The sequence below is a fragment of the Somniosus microcephalus genome, chromosome 2, assembly GCF_052327205.1.
Source record: "Somniosus microcephalus isolate GS21.2 chromosome 2, FLI_Smic_1.0, whole genome shotgun sequence".
Lineage (NCBI taxonomy): Eukaryota > Metazoa > Chordata > Chondrichthyes > Squaliformes > Somniosidae > Somniosus > Somniosus microcephalus.
The window spans coordinates 82,940,087-82,947,705 of NC_140988.1; positions in this window are offsets into that span (position 1 = coordinate 82,940,087).

Genomic DNA, 7,619 nt, shown 5'->3' on the forward strand with positions numbered 1-7,619 from the left:
CAGCAGGGGCCTAGAAGCGGCTTGCTATCAGCCATTGACGGATGGCCCTTCCATTTTCTACATTGTGGGCCTCCCTCCCGCCTTGGTGCTGCTGATGATCATCCTCCTCATCTTCCTCCTCCTCTTCCTCCTCTTCCTCTGGTGGTGCTCCAAGGCTTGGTGGCATTGGCTGGGCCCTTAGGATTGCCAGGTTATGCAGCATGCAGCACACAACAACGAAGTGGGAGACTCACTCAGGCGAGTACTGCAGGGCTCCTCCAGAATGATCCAGACAGCGGAACCGTTGCTTGAGCACGCCGATTGTGTGTTCAACGATGTTCCTGGTAGCTTGATGGCTCTCGTTGTACTGCAGCTCAGCAGGCGTGTTGGGCGTACTGTAGTGTATGTATCCGTCTACCTTTAAGAAAACCATTGTATGTAACCGTTCACCTTTAAGAGAACTATTTTAGGTGTGGCACTACTTTGTTGGCTTCTGTATACTGTAATACCGACGGTGACCACACCGGTATATAAGTGCTGTGTCAGGATTTATTTGGCAGATTCGCCCTGACCTTCGAATAGTAAAGTCCTGTTTTAAGTTACTCTGGTAGTCTGTGTATTAATTAACTAAACAACTCACAGACTTTACAGTGGCGACGAGTCCGATCGTACCCTGCGGCAACAATACTTCCGAAGCAGTTAACGAGTGTCGAGAAGAGGCAACCGCCCTCGTCATTCTGCTGGGAGAAAACTCGAGGCTGCAGAACTAGAAAGGAAGAAGAAGTTAGAGACAAAGACTTCCATCAGCAACAGGCACTGACTGTCCCTTCTGCCACGGTGAGGAGTGAGCCGATCAGCACGAGAAGCAAGGCGGCCACGGTGACTGTGAGTAAGGGAAAGTAAAAAGAATAACCGGAGGATAAGGGCGGTGCACTCGACCACGGTCGAGGGGGAAAGGAGCCGGACAGAAGTCGGGTCCAGAGGCGCTGAGACTGGGGCGGCGTGGAGCAAGGAAGCCGCGGTACAGACAGGCTGGGGGACGCAACGGCGTCGTGAGACAGCTAGACCGCGACCGGCGAAAAAGGCCGGGCAGCGACCGAAGCCACGAAGCGCTGCGACCGGGTGCGTAGGCGCGGGAAGAGATAAACTCAGCCGCAGCCGGGGAGGGAAGCACCGGGCTGCGAGAGGGCTGGGAGGCGCGATTGGGAGCCGAGTGAGCGGGAGAGGCAGAGCCGACCAAGGGGGAACTGAGCGAGAGCCAGTCCAGCGGCTGAAACTGTTATCCGTCAACGGGGTGTACCCAGCGCCGGTAGAGCCGAGCGAGCGGGAGAGAGACAGAGCCCGAGCAAGGGGAACCGAGCGAGAGCCAGCCCAGCGGCTGAAACTGTTCGCCGTCAACGGGGTGTACCCAGCGCCGGTTGCCCTGCCGAGAAAAGGGAAAGCCCTGAAGCCGACGCGCAGGCTGTGAACCTGAAAGCCAGCGGCCGTCGCCCGTGGGGAAAGTGTACCCCTCCCGCTAGGGAAGAAACGCGGGAAGCCGCCATTAGGCGGGGAAGAAGACAGAAGCGGGAAACCGCCATTGAAGTGGGCGGGGAGAGAAGATAAGCGCGGGAAACCGCCATTTTCGCGGGAACCGCCATCTTGGAAAAAAAAAAGAAAAGAAAATTTAAAGAAATAATTCGTGGTGTTATCAGGAAGAGAGGAAGATGCCTAAGTGTGGTAACATCGACGATTTTAATTCCGAGGTAGAAGACTGGGCCACGTATGTGGAACGCATTGAGATCTATTGTGAGGCCAATAAAATAGAAGAAGATGACAAAGCTATAACCTTGCTAAACTCGATGGGCGCGAAGACATACAGGCTCTTGAAGCATCTACTAGCACCAGCTAAACCGACGGATCAGACTTTCGATGATATTGTGACTGTTCTGAAGGATCACTTGAACCCCACACCGTTGATGTTGGCGGAACGATTCAAATTCTATGCGAGAACGCAAAGGAAAGACGAAAGCAATGCAGAATACTTGGTCGAACTGCGTAGACTAGCGAAACACTGCCAGTTTGGAGGGAATCTGACAGAGGCATTGCGAGACAAGTTTGTGTGCGGGTTGTCAAAGGAAGGAACGCAAAAGCGACTACTCGAAGAGAACGACCTTACACTTGACAGGGCTGTCCTTATTGCAGCATCGCACGAAGCCGCAGCGAAGGGAACTGCGGAAATGCAGCTAAAGGCAGCGGCACTCAGTGTGGATCAAATTACCTCGAGTACAACAAAATGCTATCGTTGTGGGAAGACAACACACGACCAGAACCAATGCTGGTTTAAGAACCAGGAATGTAGGAAATGTGGCAAACTGGGTCACATAGCTAAGGTATGCCGGTCAGGGAAGAAGACCAACAACCAAAGGAAGCCATCACAGGAAAAGTACAACAAGGTACACAAGGTGGCTGAGAAGAGTTCAGACGAACAGAATTCGGACTCAGACCCAAACGGCCAGGAGCTGGGCAGTCTGAGAATTCACAATGGGAGTAAGGAAGCTGACCTACAAACTATCTGGGTCATGCTAAAAATAGCTGGAGTCCAAGTGAAAATGGAGTTGGACACTGGATCAGCTCTATCAGTCATAAATCGAAGGGATTACCACCGGCTATTCTCACATATACCCTTAAGAGATACCAAGTTCGTATTGCAGACATACACGGGGCATAAAGTATACCCCATGGGGAAGATAAGAGTCAAGGTGAGAGATGGGGGTAAAGAACACCCAAGAATGAACTTATACGTACTACCTGAGGGAGGACCACCACTTCTGGGATGGGAGTGGATCAAGAAAATAGACATGGAATGGCACTATCTAAAAGCCATAACGAGTGAGGACTCAGTGCAGACAATCAGCTCAGATTCTGAAACGGATGACGATAAGACCAACCCAAATATGAAAGACAAGGCTAAAATGGACTTGCCGACTAAGGTTGGAAGAACGAAGGCATGCATAAAGGCTTATGCTCCAGAGAAGAACAAAGTTTCAGAACAGAACTCCACCGAACAACGACAACATAGTTTGACAGAGAATTCTGAGTCTGTTCAGTTTACGGACATATCCATGACTGACGAACACCGAGCTCGGACTCAACTTTATTTCAAATTATGACAGCAAGTAGAACAAGTGAGTTACTGTCTCGAACAAGAGATGAAAACAATGAAAAAGTTCTATGACACCGAATGGGAGAATCTGGAAAGACAACAGAAGCAGCTAGCTCAAGCAGAGAGCGACCATAGAGCCATTGTGACCAATTACCGATCACATCTCCCTTATGCTGTTCAGGAGTTAGAATATTTGCAGGAAGGAGCAAATGAAGAGGAATCTTCAGGAAGCCAGGATTTTATTCCCGTTCTTCTCTACGACTCCTTACAAGCAGAGTTTGAGAAGTTGAAGGAACAGTATGAACAGGCCCAGGCTACAATCCTGGAGGGGATTAACTCGGCAACCTCCGAAAAGCTAGTTTCAGTAGAAGCATATGAGCAACTAAAGGTTGAACATGAGCAAGAAGTCCAAAGGCTGCAGGAAATTCTTGATGAGCTCAAGGCCAAGACAGACTCATCGGTAGAAGTTCCATCCATAGATGAGAAATTAGAGGTGAAAGACATGGCAGAACATGAAAGACAAGATGTCCAAGAACTCATAAAAATATTGAAGGAAACCCAAGACAAATATGAGGCGGCAATGACTGAGGTTCAACAACTTGAAGAACAGATTCAACTGGGAATCCTTTCAGTGGAAGAAAAGGAAACTATAAGAAACACAGAGACTGTAAGAATGGCCCCTGAACATGAGCTAGAGAGCATCAAGGCGCAACTTCTCCGAGCGCTGAAAGCCAAAGTACAAGAGGAAAAGAAGGTGAAAGCATTGGAGGAAAAGGTGGATGAAATGGAGAAGACTCTGATCCACAGTGTTCCCGTGGAAGAGTTAACGGTCAGCCAACTCCTTCATATGCTGAGGGACAAGACTCTGCAATGGGAACAATCTGAACATGAGCTTCAATCTTCAAAGGGAAGGAGTTCGGAGCTCTCAAAAGTTATGGAAATAGCTGAGGTTGCAACACAGATTTTACTGGGATGCCAAAAGTGCACTGAATCACGTCTATGTGAACAACAGAATGTTGAAACAGCTGCTCCAGTAGAAGGATTGAATAGCCCGATCAATCAATCCCCGATGGAAGGGGAAGTGTTGAAATCACAAATGAGGTCATTAGTGAAGGATTTGCAGGAAACCCAGGAAGAGCGGGATGAATATGAACGCATGAAGAAGTCTCTTCAGGAAAGATGTCTAGGGAGGGAACAACAGTTGGCTAACGTCCAGTTGGGTAAGGAAGAAGTAGCAGGCCCTCTCGCTAGACTAGTTCAGGACGACACCGAATATTACCATGACCTGTTGAGTGACACAGAATATTACGAGGACTTGGTCTGCCCAGCTTGTGATGAAAACTCCCAAAGTGCAGAAATCAGGATGAAGCACTTAAAGTCTAAGGAACATAGGGAGATGGTGGCGCTACAGCTGGCAGCTGATAAGGGAGCCCCGAGAGTCTCCAAGAAGCAGAAAAGAAAAAGACGAAGCAGAAGGTGATAACCATCTAAATCATTATCACTTCTACCAGATCATGTACGTGGGCCCTACGAAGGGAGCCAAATCAGTTGGCAAGTAGGAAAAATTACCAAGGCAGTCCAGCGGTTTGTAAAAGTCAGCACTGCTGGTTCAGCAGGACGGAAGTTCAAGCTGTTAAGTCAAGGGAAAGACTATTGGAGGAGTCACGCTAGCGATGTGAACCGGCTACACCACAGAGATGTTGTTCGGACCGAGTCAAGACCAGAGACTGAATCTGTGAACTGTTCCCGCAGAGACTGAATCTGTAAACTGTTTCCCGCATAGATTATACCTGTGAATTGTTTTACAAGAAGTTGAATATATGTTATGTTTAATGGGGGACTAAGTATGTTGTAAGCTAAAAAGGGAGGATTGTAGTGTATGTATCCGTCTACCTTTAAGAAAACCATTGTATGTAACCGTTCACCTTTAAGAGAACTATTTTAGGTGTGGCACTACTTTGTTGGCTTCTGTATACTGTAATACCGACGGTGACCACACCGGTATATAAGTGCTGTGTCAGGATTTATTTGGCAGATTCGCCCTGACCTTCGAATAGTAAAGTCCTGTTTTAAGTTACTCTGGTAGCCTGTGTATTAATTAACTAAACAACTCACAGACTTTACACGTACGAAGCGGTGTCATCAGCCAGGTGCACAGTGGGTATTCCTTATCCCCGAGAAGCCAACCACCTGGGTGCTGCAGTGCCTGGAAAAGTTCTGCCACAGTAGTCTGGCGCAGGATGCTGCCAGGATAACAGGCATTGACAGCGAGTATCAGCTGTCTGTGGTCACAGACCAACTGCACGTTTAAGGAATGGAACCCCTTTCGGTTGCGGAAACCCTCGGCATTCTCATGCAGAGCGCGCAAAGCCACATGCGGCAGTCAATGGTGCCCTGCACCAAGGGGAAGCCCGCTAATCCTCGCAAAGCCCGTAGCACGTTCATGCTGCTTGTCCGGGGTCATGGGGACAGAGATGTACTCTCATCTCCTTTTATAGAGAGCATTTGTGACCTGATGTATGCAGCAATGGACCGCGAACTGGGAGATATTGGTGATGCCCCCAGTGCGGCATCAGCAGCGGGTGGAGGCGGAGCAGCGCGGCAGAGCGACTACAAGAGGCCCCAGAGGCTCAGGTAGGCCTCAGTGCGGCATCGGCAGCGGGTGGAGGCGGAGCAGCGCGGCAGAGCGACTACAAGAGGCCCCAGAGGCTCAGGTAGGCCTCAGTGCGGCATCGGCAGCGGGTGGAGGCGGAGCAGCGTGGCAGAGCGACTACAAGAGGCCCCAGAGGCTCAAGTAGGCCTCAGTGCGGCATCGGCAGTGGGTGGAAGCGGAGCAGTGCGGCATAGCAACTACAAGAGGCCCCAGAGGCTCAGGTAGGCCTCAGTGCGGCATCGGCTGCGGGTGGAGGCGGAGCAGCGCGGCAGAGCGACTACAAGAGGCCCCAGAGGCTCAGGTAGGCCTCAGTGCGGCATCGGCAGCGGGTGGAGGTGGAGCAGCGCGGCAGAGCGACTACAAGAGGCCCCAGAGGCTCAGGTAGGCCTCAGTGCGGCATCGGCAGCGGGTGGAGGCGGAGCAGCGCGGCAGAGCGACTACAAGAGGCCCCAGAGGCTCAGGTAGGCCTCAGAGCGGCATCGGCAGCGGGTGGAGGCGGAGCAGCGCAGCAGAGCGACTACAAGAGGCCCCAGATGCTCAGGTAGGCGTACCAATCTCCAATCTCATGCAAGGAGAGAGGTAAAAAGTATTCAAGGTGTGACGTCACCACAAAACAGGTAGGTGATTGGTTGGAGTATTTCTCTCGTTTTAAAACTTTAAGTCTGTGGTTTATAGTTTTTAAGGTTGCTGTGGTGTACCAAGGCCTTTCTGGTGCAGAGTGACTGTTGGTAAACCATTTAACTGGTGTAACTAGAGGGATTGATTTAATTTAAATCCAATTAATTAAAGGGGAAACTAGCATCTAAAATCGGGCAGAGGGTGTCCATAACTAACAATAAAAGATTTAATTAATTACATAGAATGGAGCAGGTGATGTGTTACTGTTGCGAGATGTGGGAGCCGGTAAACCCCATTGAGGCTCACGGTGATTATGTCTGTGACAAGTGTCTGCTGCTACAGGAACTCCAGCTCCGTGTTGATGAGCTGGAGTCTGAGCTTCAGACACTGCGACACATCAGGGAGGGGGAGAAGTACCTGGACTCTGTGTATCAGGAGGTGGTCATATTATGTCCGTGTATAATTGAGACACGGACTGCAGGAGTTGATTATAACAGGTCTTTACTGAATGGAGACAACCTGGAACTGAAACTACAGAAGCCTGCTAGGGCCTTTTATACAGGGGTGGTCACTGCCGGTACTGCAGTCTAAGACCAGTTATTCCCTTAAAGGTACATGCACAACAATTCCTCCCCTTTTAGATAAACAGTACATAACATTCATTTAACAACTAAATAATAACTAATTACAATTACAATTACGGTTGCTAGATACATTGGTTGAAGTTAAGCAATTAAAAGTTCAGTCTTTCAGGAGGCTTCCTGATTCTGTCTGGATAACGCCTCTTTGGGGTATCAGGTTCTTCTGGCAAAGTTGAGTCGGGATCAATGTTGTTGTTTGGTTCGTCTGCTTCCAATATCACCGATTCTGCGGTAGATGCAATTGGTACTTTGGTTTCATCGCCAGGTGTATCAGATCGTGGTGTGGAGTTGACGTTTTCCAGTGACTCTAGAATCTGGTCAGCATGGCGTCTTACAATGCTCTCTCCAAAGTCCACGGTATACATTAGAGGTCCTTGCCGTGTACAGATCATTCCTGGCTGCCATTTGTCTGTATGGTAGTCCCGGGCCAAAACTGGTTGACCTATCTTAAAACTCCTGGTCGGCCTTTCATTCATATTCTGAAACTGCCTGTTCTCCACATCTCTTCTCATGTTTGGCTTAACCAAATCCAAGCGGCATCGTAGTCTTCGATTGAAGAACATCATGGCTGGAGCTTGGTTGG